This window comes from Peromyscus eremicus, chromosome 6, assembly GCF_949786415.1.
Source record: "Peromyscus eremicus chromosome 6, PerEre_H2_v1, whole genome shotgun sequence".
Taxonomy (NCBI): domain Eukaryota; kingdom Metazoa; phylum Chordata; class Mammalia; order Rodentia; family Cricetidae; genus Peromyscus; species Peromyscus eremicus.
This window is the reverse complement of record NC_081421.1, coordinates 102595607-102619666: the sequence shown is the minus strand read 5'-3', so window position 1 is coordinate 102619666 and position 24060 is coordinate 102595607. Positions and strand designations below refer to the sequence as shown.

Here is a 24060-nt window from a genome sequence, read left to right as displayed (position 1 = left end):
AAAAACAAGCACCTTCTCCACAACAATGATGTCTAGCCTGTGGTTAATTGCAGGAACATCTCATTTAAACTTCTCTATTGTAACATTATCTTAGAGCTATCAGCTTGGGACCTCCCTCGCATGAGTTCTACTATGCTACCATTAGGTTTAATGATTATTGACACAAATGATATCCACACTAAATAACAGACATGTTTATAATTATTTTTGTTGATTGTATGTGAATCCCCATCGGGCAGTCTGTGCAATCCTACACACATGCACCCCAAACATGAAGGGAAGTAGATACTGTCATAAAAAAAAAAAAAAAAGGAAAAGATTTGTATCAGTTAAACTCATTAAAGGTTCAGCCAGTTGCCTGGATTCCTAGTTAGACCCTCTTCTGGAGACCACAGTTGACTTTGAAAACTATCACCAGGTGTGGAAATGGTTAACTCCAGGGAAATGCCAAGCTTTGACCATTTTTACATAGAGACAACCCTTCCTACCACCTTACTGCTGAGGTCATCAGAGAAACCGCTTATAGCCACCTGTGCCCCCAAGGCAACAGAAACGCACAAGTCCATTTAAGTAGAGAGTCACGCTTTCAGTGATCATTCTGGTTCCGGTTTCTCGTCCTTGCCAAAACGCAATTCACCTAACGGGGCAAATGACAAGGTGGTTAGCATCATTAGCCTCATTAGGAGCAAGCACCCTTCCAGCTCACCTAGAGGTGCCACCAGGCGTGGTGACTAACCTCGCCAAGCGGTCTTGTGATGTTTGGAAACCCACCTCCTTGACCTAGGCGGGGCACCACCCCTTGAGTCAGCGCGCGGGTGCCCCCGACCCGCACACGTCGCAGTCGGGAAGCAGTTTCCGAAACCCGAGGAGGTGCGGAGGTGGCTTATCCCTTCCCGAGCCCCACCCCTGAAAGTTGCTGGGAGCGGCACCCAGAGAACTTTCCCAGAACGATCCCCGCCCGCGTTCGGGGAGGTCTGCCCGGCTCTGCGCTCAGCCTGCGGCCCGGAGCCACCTCGCGCTGCCTGCCAAGCCCCTCCTTCGCTGCATCTTCTAGGGCCGCAGAGGGGAGGGTCGGCTAGAATCGCCTCCCGGAGAAGTCGCACCGGTTTTTCGTGCTCGGCTGGACGCCGGCAAGAGACACGACCGCGGGAGTCCGCGGGAGCTTTGGGCCCGGGGTGAGTCACGGCTGGGAGCCGGGGAGGGCAGGCGAGAGTGCGAGAATGAATGATGTCAGGAGCGCGCAGGGCACGGGCTGGGGAGGGAGGGAGGGAAGGAGGGAGGGCGCGGGATGGAGAGGGAGGGAGGGCGCGAGCTGGGGAGGGCGGGCCCGCGGTAAACAGAGCTGCGCGCTGCCCCGGGCTCCGCCGGCCGGAGACCCCGCCCTCGGCGCCGCTGGAGCCGCCCGGAGCCGGGTTCGCTGCAGCGCGGGGACTGCGGCCTGGGGCGGAGCGGCTTCTAAAGCCAGCGAGACCCGCGCAAAGTTTGCAGCTCTCGGGCCCGGTCCCCCGGGTCCTCCGCGCCCAGCGAGCGCCCCCGGCGTGCGAGCACCGGCTGCGAGCGGTGAGCGCCGGGCCGGGAGGAGGATGGGCTGCGGGCTGCGCGTCCTGCGGAGCGCATGGGGGACGTGGCTCCAGCGGAGACGTGGCTCTGACCGCCACCGCCTCCCCCAGGCCGCCCCGCCCCGGGCATCCTTCCTCAGTGTTCATCTGCTGGGGGTCAGCTGGTGGCTGTCTCTCCTCCCAGCCTCATGCTCATTCATTTGTAACCCATTTTCGGGTACTTGGTGGTGGCGTTGAAATGGCACAGGTTAAACCGTTGATTGTGCAGTGCCACTCTGGAGGTCAGGGTTTAAGTTCAGGTGGCAAAGGAGAGACTGTCACTTGCTGAAGATCTGTGCCCAAGACCAGCTCCGGGCTGCCCAAGGGGACCTCTCTGCCTTTGGCGTTCAGACCCGCGCCCCTCGACCAAGGGAGACTGGGTTTATCAGCACAGAGGTGGGAGTGGACCTACCCCGTCACAATCTGTGGGTCCGGTGATCGTTCCGTCTCAAAAGCAAATACTTAAAATGTTATTTCCTGTAAGCTTTTATTAATACGCCGTTCATCTATTTCAAGACCTGCTTATTCTAAAATGACCTTAAAATAATTTTGACATGTTTTTGAAATTCTGGAGAGGTTCAACTCTACTTGTCAGTGGGTTCACGTGGACTTTGAATCGTACTTGAACTGTTCCGTTCTTTGGTTTCACTCCTAGCTTCATCTAACCCTGAACCCTCAGTTACATTTACCATCCGGAACCTGTAAAATGAGATTAGGACTACTTCAAACAGTAACGAGTATTAAATAAGGATTAATGAGGTTAGTGATTGAGGATGGAGGCACAAAAGTCTGATCATAAACGTCCTTTCCAAAGCAGACTCCACTAGCTCTAACTGTTGACTTGTAAATAATAGCAAGTTCCAGGTGGCTTAGGTAAAGGCCAGTTTCCCTCTGACGAACCTGTCGGGCCCGAGTTAGCACGTGAAAAGCTGTGTCTCCTCCCTTGGAGTAGGAAGGGACGTTTTCAGGAAGTCAAATGTTTCAGGGTGGATACCTAAGAAGGTTTTGTCCCCACCCTCTGTTGTGAGAGCTAGTAAGTTGTTTAAGAGACGTCAAAGCCGCCGGGCAGACAGAGAATGAGACGCCTGGACTTTGCAGGAAGAAGGTATTTGTAAAGAACTCTCTAGCATTTCTTTCCTTCTTAATAAGAAGCAAGCAAAATTCGTTTTTTGTTTGTTTTGTTTATAGCCCATTTCCTTGGTCCACTGATGATGGTCTTATTTCATACTGCTCTCCCAGCTGAAGAGTTTTTGGTTTGTTTGTTTGTTTTTTAAAGCAAGTTAATATTTAATTTGCTGTTGTTAGTTTCATTTTTAAATCAAGCTGGTTGACCTCTGAACCCACAGAGAAACTCGGGAACACCTGTAAGTAGGGTGTTTCAGCCTGTTCAGAGTTTCTTTTTCCCAGAGCTTAGTAAAAGCCCTAGGAGGTATTTGGAAGGATCTGAAACATTTGCTCTGAAATCTAGAACACTGAGGCTGGGGAGGGGGCTGGGGCCATGGGGAAGCAGAAGACCGAGGTGATTGCCAGGCCCTGGGCCCGCTCCTCTATTCTGAGAGTTACACTCTCACATGCTGGGGGACTTTAAACAAACTATACAGAAATTGTCTTACATTTTTTAAAATAGACAGTGACATGCAGATTGTGACTTTTTTCTGAAGTGATACTTTGAGGCGGTATTTGGAGGGAAAAGGAGGGAGGGGAGGAGAAGGGAGGGAGGAGGGGAGAGAGAGTGTGTATGTGTGTGTATAAAGAGTCAGTCTTACTGTGTAGGGCTACCTGGCCTTGAACTTGAGATCCTCCTGCCTCAGTCTCCTCAGTGCTGGGATTTCAGGTATGCACTACCATGCCCTCTGCTTCCTCCTCCTTCCCCCCTCCCCCCCACAAACAATTCCTAAGAATTCTGGACTAAAGAAAGAGAAGCTTTCTTTCATCTTCTGATGGAATCACATCCTGAACTACTGGTATCGGTAGTCATTCAACTCTTTTGTTTTCCGAGACAGGGTTTCTCTGTGTAGCTTTGCGCCTTTCCTGGATCTCACTCTGTAGACCAGGCTGGCCTCGAACTCACAGAGGTCCGCCTGCCTCTGCCTCCCGAGTGCTGGGATTAAAGGCGTGCACCACCACCACCGCCCAGCTTCAACTCATATTTATTGTCGTTCAACTTAATATATGCCAGTACTGGTATATAACAATGCTGAGATAATGGAGATTCTGTTACTGCCTTGTGACTTAGTCCAGTAGACTACAACCCAAGTATTATGGGGTCAAAAAGCAGGAGGGTTGGGAGCTGGGAGGAAGCAAGAAATGACTGAGCAATGCTGGGCTGCCTTCCCAGTGGCCCTCTGATGGTTCTTGAGTTGGGCTGCTACATTCTGGTTTGGCTGAGCAACTATGCAGACATCTTGCTTTACCTAATAAAAGTAGTATTGGCAAATTAATTTAAAGAGTGTAAAACAGACTCATTGAAAGGAAATATGAAGGGTAAGTCAGCTCAACCAAGATTTACCTCCCTCCTCCTTTTTTTTTCTTTTTTTTTTTTTTTTTTTTTTGGTTTTTTGAGACAGGGTTTCTCTGTGTAGCTTTGGAGCCTGTCCTGGAACTCGCGCTGTAGACCAGGCTAGCCTTGAACTCACAGAGATCTGTCTGCCTCTGCTTCCTGAGTGCTGGGATTAAAGGCATGCGCCACCACCCTGTTGATTTATTTCATTTTAACAAAGCCCTAAGGTAGAGCTTTAAAAGGATTACCATTGTGTGTCAATATCCCCACATCCTGGTTTCCCTCATATTAGAAGTAATGTTAAGAAATATTTAGAAAAATGGGCAGAATAAACCTATCACCCAAAAAATCACTTAACATTGTACCTTCCTTTTTTTTTTTTTTTTTTACGGTGTGCACACGTAACAGCAAGTGCTAATGTGTATTGAGATGAGCTGATTTCTACTCCCCACTACATACATCCTTGTGAGGTGGTGCTCTTTTGTGTCTTTCATGAATATCTGGGCACCACATGTATGCAGTGCCCATGGAGGCCAGAAGAGGAAGATGGATCCCCTAGAACTTAGAATTACAGATAGTTGTGAGCCTTCATGTGGTTGCTGGGAAGCAAACTCGGGTTCTCTGGAAGAGCAGCCAGTGTTCTTAACCTCTGAGCCGCCTCTCCAGCCCCAAGGTAGACATTCTTTAACTTTGTATTAGGGAGAAAGGGATCTGTAGCAGTTACTTAACTTCCCAAAGTTGCACAACTGGAAAGCTATTCTCTACAAAACTAGGTTTATTTTCTACAGATTCTAACTTTCCCCAAAACTCAGTTATAAACATCTCTTATGTCACTAAAAGATCCTCATATATATAACAGACGTCTTTTTTAGTTTTCTGAACCAATCCCCTATTGTGGGATACCAAGTATGTTTCTAGTTTTCACTGTTTCTAAAGATTTCTTTAATTACGTGTGTGTATGTATGTGGGTCTGTGTGTGTGTGTGTGGGGGGTTATATGCACATGAGTACTGATGCCCTCAGAGGCCAAAGGCATCAAATCCCCCTGGAGCTAGAGTTGGTTGTGAGCCTCCCAGTGTGGGTGCTAGCAATCACACTTTGTATACCCACTCTTAACTGCTGAACCCATGTTTTCACTAATTTTTAAGCAGCTTTGCATTAAACATTGATATATAATATGATTATTTTTCAGTTGCTTTGCTTTTTAAAAAGTGAAATCTATTTAACTTAGCTGTTTTCTCAAAAGGCCATTTTTAGAATTAGAAAAATATTCTGTTGTTTGCTTATTTTTGAATCTTTACTGAAGATCAAACCCAAGGGCTTGCAACATGCCAAGCACGTGTGCTTTTATTATCAACATACATCCCTAGTCCCTCTCCTTTCTTTTAAATCTCACTTGCATGTTCCTCAAAGCTTTGGGCTTGAGGATCAGCCTTGGCTGAGCTGCCCAGCGGGGTACTGGTTCTTTACTCTGGGGATTATCTGACAAAAAGAGAACATTCCAGCTTTCTGAAAGTACTGTTTGTGTTTTTATTATTAGTCATGAAGCTAACCTTATTTTTTAAGGAAACATAGCAGGGAAGAACCGTGTTAATTTTGCCAGGCAGCTCTGAAAAAGAAATTTTATTTCTGCAGTTATACCTTCAGCACCAGTGAGATAACAGTAAATATTTTCAGATAGTATATTTATATTATTGCAATTAGTATATTAGCTTTAGGATAAATTGCATCAATCTTGTTTATTTTTTTATCTGTCTATCTATCTATCCATCCATCCATCTATCCATCCATCTATTTATATTTTTGAGACAGGGTTTCACTATGTAGCTCTGGGTGTTCTAGAACTATGTCGCCCAGGTGGCCCTTCAACTCAGAGATCCACCTACCTCTGCTTCCTGAGTGCTGAAATTAAGTAGGTCACTTTTTCAAAAAGTTTGTGTGTCATCCGTATGACATCGTCAGGTTGACTTAATGAAAATGCAAGACATGTCCATTGTTTTCACTGTGAGTACAGTACATTTCTTCGTATAAAGGTTCTCGAGTTTTGCAAGTGTGCCAAGCCTTATTTGCTACTGAGTCAAGTTTTCAACACTGCCTTGGGCTTCTGTTTTCATTTCTAAACCTATGTTAGCTGGGCGTGGCGGGGGGGCGTGGTGGCACACACTCTTAGTCCCAGCTGTGAGTTCAAGGCAAGCCCTGCCTTCATAGTGAGTTCCAGGTTAACTTTGGCTACGTAGTGAAACCCTGTCTCAAAAAAATTATTAGTTGATTTATCCGTATGTTTTTTGTAAAGCATATTAAGATGTAAGGTGTGTGGAATTCAGCCTCTTTTGGATACCTAATTCAGTTCAGTTCAGTAAATACTTTCTGCTGTGGCCTGTGAGTCAAAGGAAACTTTAAAGGGACAATAAATAGAATTCAAGTGTAAATGGGATACTGAATGTGGGGGTTTCCTTTGCCCAACCTTTACCATTTGCTTATAACAACTTGAAATGTAGCCTTCTAACTTGTTTATATAAGTTGTATTTAAATTGATATTACATAATTTTTTAAGCCAAAACTTTATGCACATTCTTTCTTTTAAAGACTTACTTTTATTTTTCCCTGTGTATGTGTCAGATCCCCTGGAGCTAGAGTTACAAGCAGTTGTGTGTCACTCATTATAGGTGCTGGGAATTGAACTCAGGTCTTAGAAAAGAAGCAAGTACCACTGAGCCATGTCTTTGAATCCTGTCTTTGTACACATTCTTTATTTTATTGTGTTTTTTTGTTTGTTTGTTTTGTTTTGAGACAGGGTTTCTCTGTGTAGTGCTACCTACCCTGGAACTCACTCTATAAACCAGACTGGCCTTGAACTCAGAGATGTTCCTGCCTCTGCCTCCTGAGTACTAGGATTAAAGGTGTGTGCCTCCATCACCTGACCACGACAAGTAGACATGTCAAGAATGACAAGAATTAGAATTCTTACGAAACCTTTTCTATATACTGAATGGAGAGATAGCCTTGAGGTGGGGGACAGGAGAAAGGAGAGATGGTGTTGTTGTGCCAAAGGCAGGTGCTGCATCCCTCCTTAGGGTAGTCCCCCGCCCCAGCCTGCTGGAGTCCCCTCTTCCTATTGGGCCTGTATCCTTCTGTGGGCCTGGTCTAGCAGAGGGAAGATGGGATCACAGAGTTCTCCGGCTCCGTCTACTACAGAGTCATGCTGGGAAGCCGGCTGTTGACAAGGTGTGCCTTCACGCTACCTTGACATTGGAAGGACTTTAGTCATTGGAAAGGACTACATTAGTTGTTCGTCTGATCTAAGGCTGACAGATGTGAGAGGAAGAACTTCATTTGGGTAGGGAGAAGAGTCGAACGTAGAAAAAATGGTCTTAAGTCGTGGACCATTAATCAGCTGTGTTGCCACAGCGGCCAGTCCCCAGAAAGAAGTGGGGACCTACCAAGAAGACGCACATTAGTTAAGTGTGGAGTCTTGGAAAAAGAGAGGCCAAAGAATTGTGTTGGCTGTAAGCCTTGCCACCTGGAAGACAGAGATGCCATGGCAAAACAGAGAAGGGTAAATAATAGTAGATACTGAAGTACTACTGAGATCCCCTGAAGTGGTATTGTATCTTCAGATAATCCTACAAAATAGAAGTTGCCGTCTCTACTCTCCAAGTGGAGGAGCCGGGCAGTTTAGCAAGACTCAGGAACCAAAAGCTGCAGAGACAGAGGGGAGGGGAATGGAAGGAGCAGGGATTTGACGGCAGCCCCACCCCAACCCCATGGGCTTCTGGGTCTGCTCCCAGCTTCCTGTCATCTCTTCAGTGGCTTCAGAGATGTGCTGGGTTTAGGGAACCATATTCTGACAAAGGACTGTTATCCAGAACCTCCTAGAATGGTTCTCCGCTCTCAGTGCCTAAGGCCATGAAGCTGTGCCCAAAGTGAGCCCAGCTAGGCTTTGGCTGGCAGCCAGGAGTGTGTTTCTGTGTAACCCTGCTTGCTGCCGGTAACTTTAAAGAACTCCCTCCACTTCCTGGCTGTGAAATGGGAATGAAATAATAGTATTTATGTCAGAGGGTAGTTATGTGAATTATGTGACCCAATGTATAGAAGCCATGTGAGGAATGCTTGCTTGCTGTTCTTTTTTTTTTCTTTTCTTTCTTTTTTATATAGAAGCTACATTTCTAATTTAAACAGAGGCTTCAATCCTATTGCCTCAAAAATTGAATATCTCTCACCAAGGTAGCTCGATTCTTCTGTGACATAGCTTGTCCGAGTTGGTGGAGTCTGAGTCCAACTGCCCACTGTGCCATCCCCTTTGGTGTTAGAGTACGATGAGTGATGGAGTGGTGCACCTCGGTTGAATGGAAGTGCTTCTGTGGATGCTGGGCCAGCTCGTGAAGCAGCGAAGGCACACTATGCTTGCCCTCCCCTGCCCATATGCAGATGGGGGAATCGCGTCTATCACAGCTGGTACCGGCCCCTTCAGAGCATTGCCTTCTGGGAAATACTGTACCATGGGCACCACTGTCCCTGAAACTGCAAGGCCGTTAGGAATCACAAACCCTACTGTCCTCGAGACGCTGTGCGTCTGTCTTCAGGAGGCTGGAGACGGCTGTTCAACAGCTGCTCTACTGTCTGCTGTGAGTTTCATTTGCTCAGCAGGTTCTTTAACCGTCCTGGTGGACTGCCCCAGTTCTAGCAAGCTTAATTGCAACCCAGGGTGTTGTTTTGGTTCAATTAGTGTATGGGCCACCTCTGGGAAAATGCCGTGCGTTTCTCAGAGAATGGAGATTGGCGAGTTATAAGCAACAATCAGGAACATTTAAAATTGAACAAAAATTTAAAGTTCTTACTAGGTCCCAGGGTTTGTTCTCAGTCCTTAGAACTGTTGTTCATTGACTCCTAAAACAAGTCAGTATGATTATTTTTTTCATCGTTTCATTTCACACGTGTGTGCATGGCCTGTGTGTGCGTGTGCGTGTGCGTGTGCGTGTGTGTGTGTGTGTGTGTGTGTGTGTGTATGTGTGTGTGGAGCTCAGAGGACAATTCTGTGGAGTCAGTTATTTCCTCTCACCTTTATGTGGTTCCAGAAATCAAACTCGATCATCATGGCTGAACTATCCTGAGGCATCCTGGGTCATCTAGATATACAGTTTTATCACAGGATCCTTGTGAGCTCACAGGAGAAGCAGATTAGAACAAGGTAGTTGGCACCATTAGAACAATTCCAGTGGCCACAGCTGGCCTTAAAGGAGACCAGGAGTCAAGAACACATACAGTCTATAGAAGTTTTATTCAGCAAAGAAATGGGCACCCCTCCTATCCCATGCCTCCACTCCGGAAGCAGATAGCCCTGCTTGCACCTTGGCTGTAGCTCATTGAGACATCTCATCTCCAGGATGCCCAGGAAAGAGATGTAATGTCTTAAGCCATTAAATGCATTGTAACTTGTGTGGGCAGCAATGGGAAGCTATTGCAGAACTACTCCAAAAGATTGCTTTTTATTTTCCTTTAAGATGTATTTGTTTTATTTTATGTGTATCTGTGTTTGGCTTGCATGTATGCCTGCACCATATGTGTGCATGGCAGAAGAGGGTGTCAGATCCCTTGGAGCCTGGAGTTAGGAGTGGGTGCTGGGAATTGAACCCAGGTCCTCAGCAAGACGTGCTCTTAACTGCTGAGCCATCTCTCCAGCCCCTAGAGTGCTGTTTGACTCCATTCAGCCTCCAGAAGGAGCCGGAGCAGTTTATGGGGGCTGAAGGTAGGCCCAGTGGAAGAGTACTCCCTTAGAACCCATGGCGTTCAATCTCCTGTACTACAAAAATACGTAAGTAAAATAAGTAAGTGATATTACCTTGGGAATTGTCCTTCAATTTCCAGTACTACAAAAATAAATAAATAAAATAGGTAAGTGATATTATCTTGGGAATTGTCCTGACTTAAGAAATAAAATTACAGCTGGGAGGTGGTGGCACAGACCTTTAATCCCAGCACTTGGGAAGCAGAGGCAGGCAGATCTCTGTGAGTTCAAGGCTAGCCTGGTCTACAGTGCAAGTTCCAGGACAGGCACCAAAACTACACAGAGAAACCCTGTCTCAAAGGAAAAAAAAAAAAAGAGGAGGAGGAGGAGGAGAAAAATTGCTGGACATGGACATGGTGGTATATGCCAGCACTTGGGAGGCAGGGCCAGGTGGATGTCTATGACTTTGAGGCTAGCCTAGACCACATAGTGAGTTCCAGGCCAACTTGAGCTACAGAGTAAGACCTTGTCTCAAAAACAAACAAACAAAAAAGACAGGGATAGCACAGGACTCTGGTAATTTCTAAGACAGAGCTATAAAAGCAGTTTTGCTAGGAGGAAAGAAACTGGATAATACAGAAATATAAAAAAATTTGTGGACTTGAGAACCACAGAGATAGATCTTTCTCTATTTTTGGTTCTTTTCTATGTATGCACATGCTGGGGGTGGGGGTAGCAAGCAGAGGTCCCTGTTGGGGCCTGCAATCACCGGTCACTGTGTTTTCTGAGACGGCGCATCTCTCGCTGATCCTGAAGCTCACCAGTTTGGCTAGGTTCTCCACCTGCAAGCCCGGAGATCTTGTCTTTTCTGCTTCCCCGGCCCTGGGATCACAAGTGCACGCTCCTGGGCCAGGCTTTCTTGTGCAAATGCTGAGGGTTGTAACTGAGCCATTTCTGCAACCTGCTACCTTTCCAGATCTATCAAATACATTCCCATTACATCTAGAGTCACTGTTAGTTTAGGGTATGTGTGTGTGTGTCCATGTGCATAAAAGATGAGATGATTTTGGGGGAAATCTTCATATACAAGGATGTTTTGGTCTGTCCTCTAAAACACCTTTGTTGAATTTTCTCAGCCTTTACTGTTTAGTTCAGAGACAGCGCGTGCCCTGCTTAGGGGTTTAGAGCCCTGTAGGAAGTCTTGGTTAATAGTTTGCTTCTTCCTGGGACTAGCTCTAGGGTTAGGTTTCCTTTGCTATAATGAAATGCACAGTCCAATGCATTTAGAAAGAACAAAGGTTTGCTTTGGCTTCCCATTTCAGAGGTCTCACTTTGTGAGGACCCGTTGCTTTGGGCTGGTGGTGTTGATGCACTCTGTGGTAGAGGATGTAGAAACCAGCAACTCACGTCAAGGTGAGGAATCGAAGGAGGTTGAACGTGGGGCTGCTGTCTTTACCACCCGCTCCAGTTCCTGCTGACAGTACTCCAAGGGTTCTTCACTGGACCTCACCTTATGACACTTCCACAGCTTCCCTGGAGCACCTCTGTGGAAACCAAGCCTTAACATGGGGACCTTTGGGAAGCATTCAGTATCCACCATAGCAGGATGAAGCTATCTTTAGACATAGAAGAAACTAACTTTTATAGTTTCTTGACTTGATCTAGGCATTGGATGGGTGGCTGTTCTGTCTCCTGTCATTGATAAATGAGAAGATTGATACTATCACTTTTTTTTTTTTTTTTGAGACAAAATCTCACTTACGCAGCCCTGGCACTCAGCCTGGAACTCACGATGTAGACTAGGGTAGTTTCAAACTCAGAACCATTCACCTGCCTCCTGAGTATTGAAATTAAAGGCATGCACCACCATGCCCACCTGGGCATCTCTTATTAAGTTGAATTTTATTATTTCTTCTGGATGAACTGCTGCAATCAGTTGTGCCCAGACTTGCAAAAACCAGACCCTAGACCAGGGTAGTGACTGCCCCCTGGATGTAGCACAAGAACCCAGGGCTGACCAATGGAAATAAACCATGAGCCAGCCCCAATAGCCGCGCATGCAACTCAACTGTCCCAGCAGCCACAGTATGAAAAGTAAGAGGAAGCTGGTGAAATTAGTTTGAACAGCCTTTTATATGTAGCCCAGTGTGTCAAAATATAACATCCATTATAGTCAGTCTAAAAGTTTTTGCAGTTTTTACATTTTCCCCAACTCTTTGAAGTGTGGTATATACTCTACACTCATACCGAGTTGCCTGAAGTTCAAGTATGCAATATTAACTTGGGTCTAACAGCTACTGTACTGTGCAAGGCAGCTGAATTTAGCTCACCTTAGGGAGGGAGTCTGCATCTACAAATAACCTAAATACTTGTTGTCTTGTCTCTTTTATGTTGGCTGACAAACTACCCGGGACCTAAGCACTTCAAGAGAGTTTTTTTTAATAGCTCACAGCTTTCCGAGGTCCAAGAGGATAGGAACATTTCTGTCCCTCTCCTGTCTTTGCGTCAGGACCTCACTATGTGGCCCAGGGTGGCCTTGAACATGAAGTGCTTTTGTGTTAGTCTCCCAAGCACCGGGCTTCACAGATACTTGCCACCTCATCTGATAGAATATTGTATTTTTATTGAATTATATCAGCTACTCAGTGAGTCTCACAGAAGGCTGGTTTTGGTCTCTTGTTAATGTGACTGACTAGCCAAATGTACACTGAAACGACCCCACAGGATGGAACCATATAAAATTCCCCAGCTCACCTGGCTGTTGACTGTTGCTCTGTCCTTCCCCTGTTTATAGTTGTAATTGTGTCTCGTGGCCTATTGTGACAGTTTGGGAAGCATAGCCACATTAGAATATGGACCAGAGAAATCATTACTTGATATCGAATATTGGTCTACCCAGAAGTGGTAAGATCAGGAGGTAAGACGTGGCATAGTGGAGCTGGAGAGAGAGGGTGGAGGTGGGAATAACTAAGGATTCACTCGCTGCTGTCACTTGGTTCTCAGGAGAAATTGCCTGAGATTTCAGAAGTGCTTGGAGTGTAGTGACTAATTATCGCCCTTTTCAGTTCCTTTTAAAGTTGATGCCTTGTACACCATCTTTTGAGTACCTGTTATGTGCTGGATCTCCCCTACACACACACACACACACACACACACACACACACACACACACACACACACGCTCACTATGTTGTGACTTTCCGTGTGCTAGACAAGTGCTCTAACCACTGAGCTAGATCCCCAGCCTTTTTAATTCCTTAGGCTCTCACTTGGTGGCCCAGGCTGATGTCAAACTCAAGATTGTCATGTCTCAGTGCCGGGATTGCAGGTGTTCCCCTCATGCCCAGCTTTAAGCATTTTTCTCCATTCTGGCATGCAGCAGGGAGCGTGAGTCAAGATTTCTCCTCGAATGCAGAGTCGTGTGTGTGTGTGTGTGTTGAGAAGCCAGGTTCTCAGAGGGATTGACAGGGCGATAAGCAAGTCAAGCTGATAAGAAAAGCCACTTAGATTTGGACTGGTTCTCCGAAGGAATTAGAGAGCGGTGGAGAGGCCCGTGCCTGCAACTGGGACTGCGTTTGTCAGAAGAGGTCGGGATCTCAAGGCTCAGCAGAGGGCACCGTGCCCACCAGCCTGTGGAGTAGGGCAAGAGAATAGGAGAGCAGCTGTAGTGTGTAAGGAGTGGGAGTGAGGGAGGGAGGGAGAGAGAGAAGAGAAGAGAAGAGAGATACACGGGGAAATGGAGAGAGAGAGAGATGGCTGGATGGATGGCTGGCTGGCCGGCCAGTGGAGTCTGCTAGTAGATAGGTCTTGCATTTTTGCTAAGAAATAAGATTATTATTATTATTATTATTCCAAATGCCACAAGAAATCAACAGGAAGTACATAAGGGAAAAGGAATGATTGACTTATATTTGTGGCATAGCCTCCTAGCTGCTGGTAGAGAGTGGCGTGAACTCCAGTATGAAGCAACTGGAGCATTCTATGGGAAAAATGATGTGGCTTGGAGTAGGGGACGGTATTGGAGATGGAAAATGACAGGTGAGTTTGTGAGGTGTGGGTGTGTAGGTGGGGTGCATAAACACGAACTAGTAGGAGATTCTTCAGGGGGTGGGAGTGGTGTAATGGCTGGCATTTCTCTTCGGTAATTAGCTAGTTTTAGTTGGCCATTAGTGGAGATTGATGTCAGTTGTGATTAAGGTGTACTTAGGGCCGGAGTTGTCAACACAGGAGCGGCATGATGGTTGTATAAATGACTTGGGGAGATTTCTGTGAACAGGGAACTCCTGACGCGTAGCAAAGTGAGTAGGTCAAGGTGGACAACAGAGTCACCAGGCAGGCAAGGGGCAGCCCAGGAAGGCCACCTCGCAGATGCAGTTGACTGTTGAAGAGAGGGTGGGGTAATCAGCTGTGTTGCAAGTTGTAGGTGAGTTGGGTAAGATGGCAACACCACCACCATTGGGTTTAGCAATGCGTGTGGTGGGTAGGGGTTATTGTAGAGCAGTTCGGGAGGCAGGATTTAAAACACAAATGCATTCACCTCCCATATGTACAGTGGAAAACTTCTCTTTTTCTCTTTATTGCCTGGGCTATGGGTGCTCTTGTCCCAAAGCTTCTGGACCTTTCTGTCACTCCACTACCATATAGCAAATGCAGGACCAGGCTGTACCCTCTCCCATCACTCTGGTGTTCTCCGTCTGGCCACCTGCCCCCAGTCGCCTCTGTCTTGCCTGGACTGAGGCTGTCTTTTGTCCAGGATGGCAGCTCTCTCCTCATCTCTTTCCAGTGTGTTTCATTCGCATCCTGCGCTCGTGTGGCCATTTTCACTGAAACCTTATGAACACCACCCCCCCCCACCCCCGCCAGCCTTTCCTCTGTGTTCTGGAGTGAGGTTATCTCTAAGTCATTTGACACAATTCTTTTATTTGGCATTTTCTTTTCTTTTTTTTAAAAAAGATTTATTTATTTATTATGTATACAGAAGAGGGCACCAGATCTCACTACAGATGGTTATGAGCCACCATGTGGGTGCTGGGAATTGAACTCAGGACCTCTGGAAGAGCAGTCGGTGCTCTTAACCTCTGAGCCATCTCTCCAGCCCTTATTTGGCATTTTCATCAGAGTCTTGCTATGTACCCCAGGCTGGCCTCCACCTCCAAAATGCTGAGGTTACATATGTGAGCCACCATAACCAGAATTACCATTTTGTTTGTTTTTTGAAACAGGGTCCCCCTGTCGCCCAAGCTAGCTTTGAACCCTTGGTCCTCCTGTCTCTGCCTCCTGAGTGCTGGGATTATAACCATTCGCCACTCTGTACGGCTAGCCTCACCTTTTCTCAAAGGGTTATGTGTCCCAATGTACTCTTAAGTATCTTGAGTCCGAGAAGGTCTGTGATTCACTGCCTGGGCAGGAGGTGACCACAGCATGTCACAAGCTTCTATTTGGAAAGCCCCCTGTTTTTATTTTCTCTTTTGGTTGTTACTTTTCTCACCACTGATGTGTGGTATATTTGTTTTGTTTTTTGTTTTTTTCCTTTCTGCCCAATCACCTTGTTTTTCTCTTCATTATCCTCCTTTGCAGCACCCCAATTATACTAGTTGCTATGGAGACAGTAAATGTACTCTAAGTGGATATTCCTTTAGGTAGAGAGATGGGGCGGGGAGGGGGGGGAACCTTGTTTTTCTGCAAATGTTTCCTAGTAACAGAAATAATTAACTTTACTTCAGACTAAGATATAGAAATAGCTGTGTGAGATTTACTTACTTTTTATAAAAGATTGGCTTTTTTGTTGTTGTTTTGTTTTGTTTTGTTTTTCGAGACAGGGTTTCTCTGTGTTAGCCCTGGCTGTCCTGGAACTCACTGTGTAGACCAGGCTAGCCTCAAACTCACAGAGATCCATCTGCCTTTGCTTCCAGAGTGCTGGGATTAAAGGCGTGCGTCAGGATGCTAGACTTGAATTTTATCTTTCAAATGATACACTTGAGAACCTCTTGCTCACTCTAGGGCATGGACTACTGTCCTCTCCCATACCCCACCCATCTCAATTTGCATGCTTTAATTTTTATTAAAACCTGTTCTTAGTAAACTCCAATTTTCCTCCATAAACGAAAGGACCTTGCTTTCACTAAAGTGTTACTTGTGAATGGTCTAAGGGTTAGTAAACTCCAATTTTCCTCCATAAACGAAAGGACCTTGCTTTCACTAAAGTGTTACTTGTGGATGGTCTAAGGGTTGAGCACATACTCGTGGTTATAGCCGTGTTTGCATCATAAGACACGTTTGATCGTTTCAATGTGGAGATTAAAAGGAAGAAATTCCCTTTAAAAGTCATTTGTCCCCCCAAAATTTTTAATTTAAGAGTATCCGCAAAGAGAGCCCAGCCCAGTCCTTTATTACATCCAGGATTTAGCACATAGAGCCGTGGGTGTGCCTTCCCCATTTGTACAAGCTCTTCAGTGTTGCCCATCATCGCTCAGCCCTGGATTTGGAAGCAGAAGTGGAAAGTGTGGTGTGGGTTTCGAGTTGCCATAGATGCACTTGTCAACAGGAGCTGTTAGCCCAGGATGTCATGGCAACAGGAGATTGGACGTGCAGCCCTGAGGCCAGTCCTTAGGTTAGCCTCCCTCTGAGGTTGCCTTGTGCCTGAGAAGGCTCCATGGTCTTCCGTCCTGTGGGCTAGGATTGAAGAGTAAATTCACTGTGCCCCAATGCTGCTTTCTAAAGGGCATTCAGGATAGCCAACTACGTTCCGTGTGTAATTTGTTGCTGTGAATGTGGTTCCTAGAAGCCACAAAAAAGGTCTTTTAAGATGAATTGTTTGTATTTGAAATTATAGTGTAGGGCTTGCATGGAATTTTGAAAACTGCTGAGAAATAGCTTCGGGTACGTAACTGTCATTTCTCTAGATATGTTTCTGTCTGATAGTCGAGTACAAAATGTGGACTATTGTCAGGCGGTGGTGGCACACGCCTTTAATCCCAGCACTCGGGAGGCAGAGCCAGGTGGATCTCCGTGAGTTCAAGGCCAGCCTGGGCTACAGAGTGAGTTTCAGGAAAGGCGCAAAGCTACACAGAGAAACCCTGTCTCGAAAAATAAAAAAAAATAAAAAAAAAAACCAAAAAAAAAAACCACCCATGATTCTTCAATACCAAAAAGAGCAAAAACAAAACAAAACAAAACAAAATACAGTCTGTCATTTGAAATAGCACGTGTTTAAATGGAATCTAGCTGTCTCAGATGCAGATTAAGTACTCATACTTATTTTGGCTGCTGATTTGTATAGCCATTGGTCTGCTTTGTTACCTGAGTTGTTGTTATGGTCGGAGCTTAAGCCCTTGTGCCCTGACTTACTGGGCATTCTCCCTCAGTATGTGGGTCAGACAGACAGTAATGGTGAAGAGCTGAGGAAGGGGTATTCTGTGTTGCCACCTTGTGGAGAAGAACAAATTAAGAGGTCCAGTGGCTACCCCGCCTCCCCCAGACTCCTTGCTCTGGGCCTTGACTTGAAGCTGAGATTGAAATAGAAGACAGGGAGTGTCCACAACTAAGCTGTCCAGCTGCAGCCCAGCCCTGGTCACCCTTGTCCCAGAGTCGGTCTCTCCTGCAAGGTCCTCAGGCCACTGGTCAGAACTCTTTCCAGGAGGCAGGTTCCTGCTCTGGCTGGCACCAGCCTTCAGCCTTTTCTTCCTCTCAGCATGAGATTCCCGAGGAAATTCCAGTTTCTCCGAGAACATTGTGTCAATAGTCTGACAGCCAATGGGAGGGGCACAGTGTCTCTTGAACATCCTTACCCCTGCCAGGGTCATCACAGTCTGATTTCTGATGGAGGCGGGTATCTGTAAGGATCAATGGCAGGTCGTCAGGCTTGGTGGCAAGCACCTTTACCCCATGAGCCATATCGCCAGCCTTACAAGAACGTTCTTACTAGAGGCTGGGGGAATGTAGCCCAGCAACAGAGTACACGCCTCACTCGCACAAGGCGCTGGGTTCAGTACCTGGCACGCCCCACACAAACACATACCCATACACACCCAAGCAACCAGACAAAAAACTAAAATAAGCAAACAGAAACAATGTTCTTTCCAGATAGCCTAAGGTGCTGTTTTGGAAGCAAAGCGAGTCTTCTGAGGGTTAGTTTCATCCAGTTAATGTTAGGGCCCCCTTATAGGTTCATTGCTAAACCCCCACCCCACCCCTACCCCAGTGCCCCACCCCACCCCACCCCTGTCTACTTACATTGTTTACTAACTGAAGCTGCTCACTTCAGCAGGACTGAGACAGACAGACCCTGCCACTGGGACCCGAAGCATCCTGCATGGGTAGGTGTGTGTTGAATATGAAAACCTGCAGAAGGCAGCATTGACGATACAGATACAGATCTAAAGTTGTCATGTCACAAGCTATAACTTGGCCTTGACCACGGTGGCGATTTTATTAATGTTGGACTATATTTAGAAAGTGTGGTTAGAAGCTTTGGATTAGAGTGCTTTGGATTATAAGGGAAACTTGCATCTGGTAGTATTTGAGTAAATTGCCGTTGTTTTTCAAGGATGTAACTGGGGACTGTTTTCCTTACTATTAAAGTATTGCTTTTCCGCTTAAGTCAGTATTTATAATGTTTTGGTTTTGTAAAAAATTACAGTCATAAGTATTTGCTGAGTTTACGGTCAATTCTGAATACATTAAGCACGTTTATGGACTTTAATTTTAGGAGCAGTGTGGTTCCTTCTCTAGGTGCTGTGATAAACTACCTGTCAAATAGAACTTAAAGAAGGAAGGGAGAAAGAAAAGAAGCAAGCAAGGAAGGAAGCAAGGTTGGTTTTATTCAGGCTCGTGGTTTTAATGGTAGCTGGTTATTGTAGCTACAGTCAGGAGGCATCTAGAGCTGAACTCTAATGCCAAGGAGTTCTCTGGGTTTGTCCATTATGGCAAGTGTATGTAGCTTTGTAAGAATTTGTCCAAAATGTCACCTAATGAGGATATATGGTTTCGTATTTTCAGCATCAATGTGTGAGAGAGCCAGGAACTTCTCATCCTCCCCAGAGTTTGGCGATGTTGGTTTTAGATGCTGGCTGGTCTGTTTCATTGTTTTAAATGGCAGCCCCCAATGACCTACAGTATTAAACATCGTTTATACTGCGTGGGTGCTATCTGGGTGTGTTCTCTGGTGAAATATCTGTTCCGATGTTGTTCGGTGGTTGGTTTTGGTTCTTCAGACATAGCCTTGCTCCATAGCCCAGGCTGAGCTCACACTTGCATGCATCCTTGAGTTTCAGCTTCCTGCGTGCTCAGATAACAGATTTGTACCACCACACCCAGCGATGTTCAGATCTTCTGTACTTTTTAACTGGGCTCTTTGTTTTCTTAAGTTGTAAGAATTCTGTGAGTATTGCTAATTTTTTTATTAGATTTATTTATTTTATATGTGAATGTTTTGGCTGCATGTATGTATATGTCCCATGTGTGTGCTTGGTGCCAGTAGAGGTCAGAAGAAGGCATTGGGTCCCCCAAAGCTAGAGTTACTGATGGTTGTAAACCACCATGCGGGTGCTGGGAATCGAATCTGGATCCTCTGCAATAGCAACAAGTGCTCTTAATCATTGAGCTGTCTTTCCGGCATCTGTATTGGAGGTTTAAGTCCTCTGCTAGTTATGTCTTTTGAAAGGAAGAATTCCCCTCACCTGTGAATTGTCCTAATTCTCTTAACTATCTTTTTGCAGACAGAAGTTAATTAAATCCAGCTTACCACCATTTTCTTTAATTGTTTATGCTTTTGAAGTTGTATCTAAAATCTACAATGTATTCCATCACCAGATACACGGTCACATAAATATTCTCCGTCAGCACCTATATGCTTCTGCAACGTGATGCCCAGCGGCTGAAGCGGTTGGTTGGAGACTCTGCAGAATAAGAAATAAGGCTTTCACGATAGACTCATTCTCAGAGGGAGTGCTTCATTTCTGCAGATTTCCTTGAGTTCCCCCGACAGATGTTTCTAGACTACAGGGCTGTGTTTTCATGGGCACAGTGTGCTGCCGTCACTCTCCAGTGTGCCCAGATGTGCCCAGAACTTTGCGGTGATGAGGGTTCCATAGTCCTGCGCCATCCATTACAGCAGCCATAGTGACCATTGGACACTTGAAACACGGCCAGTGGGACCAGGGACATGAAGTAAGTTTCCGTTAATTCAGCAGCCTCCTGTAGCTTATGGTGTCGCAGAAAGCAGCACGGCAGCAGAAAGTTAGGACAGGTTAGAAAGGCTCCTGGTCCCCTCGGCTCCCCTGTCTCCTTCAGCATCCTTGGTGAACCTCTCTTAGGAGGCCAGGCAGAATCCTGGGTACTGGGCAGACAAGGGTGGACATGCAGCAAGGCTAGGTTCTCTGAGGCCTTCAGAATTCAGGTGGCTTTCTGAAGGTGACAGAGAACAGCGTCAGAGTCTAGGTCTTCTGGTGGTAATAAAATATTCTCTGCCCACACTGTTTCCCTTAGGAACCCCCTTTGGTCCTACCCCAACCCTCAGCATTCACCATTAGAACGTGGCTCACCAATTAGTATGTTATTCCATGTGGCCAAAGTGTGATGACAGAAAATAAAGACCGGGAGGCCAGAGGTAGAGGGTTTGCATGTGTGAGCTTCTCATCCAGTCCTTAGCACCACAGAAGGAGAAATGGGAGGGTGGGTGTGAACAGATGGTCTACCTTTGCTGGAAAGAGCACACATGCACACATTTCTTTGCTCATTTGGAACTGTGATCGTTTACTGTCTGCAAACTTTAAACAAAGATGAACACAGATCTTTACTTTGTCCTAAGTCGAGTGTTAGACACTTTAGAGAGGTGAGATGAAGCCGCCCGCAGGGCATTTTCCATGGGCAAAATTTCATGCCTGTCCTAATGGAGTCTTTATTATCAGATAAAGATTGCTGGAAAATAATATTCTTGAAGATTGTTGGAAAATGATATTCTTGGCATCACACAAACACCCAACTAAAGCAAAAGTAACCCAGCAAGGCAATTTCATTTTGTAAAAAGGGTACACCACAGCCCTGTTTGGGTTAGCGAGCACATGGGAGTTGGTGGAGGGGGATTCACTTAATTCTTATTCTAATGTAGGTGGAGGCTGCATCTCTGATGCTGAGGGCCCATTCATAATTATGCAAAGAAGGTGAAGGAAAGGGAAGGGTCAGGCTGCTCTGGGCATCAAGTTCCTGGGAATAAAGCAGAGGGCCTTTCTGCAAATGAAAGTTTAACCAGGTAGGTGGGGGGTGAAAGACACACACACACACACACACACAGAGAGAGAGAGAGAGAGAGAGAGAGAGAGAGAGAGAGAGAGAGAGAGAGAGAGAGAGAGAGAGAGAGAGCGCGAGGTGGGGAAGATGTATGGAGTATCGATCTTTGGTGGATTCGCCACATTTGATTAGCTGTTTCTCACAAGATAGCATCCAGGATGACTGAAGTCTGTTCACTGATCATGACGTCATTTACTGGGTCTGGCAGGAATGAAGTCAAGAGACCACGTATCTCAAACTGACAACCAGACTACTGAAACAATGGACCCAAAGAAATGGGATTTCTCCAGGAAGCTCAGTGCTGGGAGAAGGAAAAGGCCCAGCCAAAGGGGAACGCTATCCCCCTGAAAGACATTTCCCCCAGCCCTAACAACTTCTCAGACCGCATTATAGAACAAGCCTGAAGTTCAAACAATGCGAGGTCATGAGTAGGTGGGAGCACACCTTGACTGGGACATCTTAGATTTGCAAGTCCTCTGTTTAAACTGCAACCTCACTTCAGGAGCCTAAAGACAAAATTGGGGGGTGGGGGGAGATGGTTCACTGGTTCTCTTTGTCCCTCCTCCCAGTGTGGCCTTACTGAGGAAATCTCCTTTTTCTGCTTTCTACCGTTTTGTAGATGATTTTTTAAAAACTAATCTATTATCTGTGTGCATGTGTGTGTGCCTGCCTGAGTTTATGTGCACCATGTGCGTGCAGGATCCCCCAGAGGGTGGTGTAGCTCTCCTGGCACTGGAGTTGCGGGCAGTTGTGAGCTGCCCGATGGAGATGCTGGGAACAGCCCAGGTACTCTACAAGGGCAGTAAGCTTTAACAGCTGAGCAGTCGCTCCTCCCCTCTCTGCTTTCCTGATTATTTTAATTGGCTTACTGAGTTAAAGTTAAATAACAGTCTCAACCTTACCTCTTTTCACTGGCCCTTCTCAGATCTAAGGGGTAGGGCCTGGCTGTGTATGAATGACTTGGGGGCTCAGGGCAAAAGCAGAGGTCTGATTTATGCCATCTTTGTGACAGCCCAGTTATGTCCAGTCACCATTGGGACAGCCCGTTGGAACTTGAGGGGTACCTCATCTCCACCAGCAGGTCTTCTTCACATCCTGATGAGTCTGCCCACCCCTAAGCATTCATAGCGCCAGGCTGCCGAGTGCATTACGCTGTCTTCCTTTTTTATCTTACTCAAGATTCCGTTGCAAGAACTTCAGCTACCCCTAACTCAACTTCTGTTTTTCTTCTTCCCTTTTCCCCCAGTTATTCCTGGTATTCGAATTCTTATTTCCTGGTGGACAGCAAATAACTCTAAGGTCCGGGGAGCTCAATTTCTTGACTTGCATTTTGTTCTCTGACACACATCCTTCCTCCAGAACTTAGGATGTGGAAGCGTTTTCTGTGTGTGAAGTAAGTTTGTATAAATCTGCCGTGACGCAGTTTGTTCTGGGATGCCTCTGAAGGAATGTTGGAGCCTTGCAGGGCATAGATGTCTGAGATGGATGTTGTAAAGCTCTGTTAACGCTGTCATTTACAAGACAGGCTACAAGAACAAAGACCAAACTAAAGCAGTTTCTCCAGAAGCAGCAAACTGCTGTAAAGTACCGAGAAGGCCAGAGCAGGGAACACCTCAGAAACCTCACAAGCGTAAACAACAGGACAGGGCTGGGACTGTGATGAGGGTGTGAGTAACTACAGGAAATGGATTGCTCAGGAGTCACTGCTGCAGATACAGTTGGGGAGCGGGACTCCAGCTCTTATCTTCTTGAAGGACTGGATTCAGTCAAGAGGCAGTTTGACAGAAGTTTGTGTAGCGAAGGAGAGGTTAAGAGGAGAAGCAGAGCACTCCAAAGAGAGCGAGCCGTGGACTACCCAAGATAGCAACCCAGTGGGTTCTTCCTCAGGATCTGAAGGTTTTATGAATGTGCATGAGGTGAGTGTTAGAGCATCCAGGCCCTTTAGGCCCTAAGCACACAAGCTACTGGGAAGTCCTGCCAAGTCCTGCTGTCACGGGTCAAGGCCACTTGAATTATAGCCACACATTAGTCTTTCCTCTTATCTGCTCAGTTCAGCTATCGTACCCAGCTGCTAGCCCTTTTATTTACCTTCCTCTGTTTTAACATTTAATACCCTCCCTGTTTTAACATTTGTTTTTACTGTAGTTTGATTACCAGGGAGAGAGACCTCCATAATGAATGGGAATCTAGAGCCCTCTTTCTTGGTGAGGACAGTGTTAACCCTGCTGAGATACTTAGCAGCTATTCACCACACATATTAACCTACTGGGGTACATACACTACAGGATCCCGTGATCCTCCATTCCAGATTCACTGGCATCACTCCGTCCCCCCACCAAAGGTCTCCTCTACCTGAGCAGAGGGGACCTTCCCATAGCTCCACCCACAGACTAAATTTGTTTCTCTCTTCATATTTAGTAATCCTTTCTTGATTCATTTTTACTCTGAGCTTCATTTCTCTTTTGTGTTTTGATTTTAAAAGGCAGGATTATGTAGCCCAGGCTGTCCTTGAGTTTACTGTGTAGCAGAGGCTGGCCTTTTAACCTTGAACTCCTGGTCCTTCCGCCTCTACCTTCCAATTGCTAAGATGACAGGCGTGTGCCACTGTGCCCAGTTTCACCTCTGTTTTCAAAGATGGGATTTATTTTTATTCAAGTAAGAGTAGTAATTGTAGTAAATATGTGAGTTGTACTTTAAATCTATCAACTATATAATTAAGCTATATTTAATCAGAGATGTGGGCCACCTTGCTACTTGGTGGTATGACCACAAGTGGCATCTTGCTTTAAAGAAAACTTCTAATAAACTATGACTGAATAATTTTATTTCTTCACCAACACCCATCCCCTGATAGATGATGAACACAAGGAAAAATGAGGCTTACTGTTTCTGTCCTCAGTGTGTGATGATAATTAGGTAGGCTTATCATAACACACTTCTTGTTATAGAAGC

At 46.0% G+C, this 24060-nt stretch overlaps 1 protein-coding gene across 2 annotated transcripts in view; it reads left to right on the top strand.

Annotated features, from left to right (window-relative positions):
• The first annotated feature begins 1452 nt into the window (after nt 1-1452).
• Sgms2 (sphingomyelin synthase 2) overlaps nt 1453-24060 on the top strand; it is an 80319-nt gene continuing 57711 nt past the window's right edge. Inside the window, exon 1 of one of the 2 annotated variants that reach the window (XM_059266252.1) lies at nt 1453-1560. The gene's annotated coding sequence lies outside the window, so the exon portion shown is untranslated. Of the gene's footprint in view, nt 1561-2590; nt 2704-24060 lie in introns of those variants that run through there. The other variant, XM_059266251.1, reaches the window with a different exon arrangement.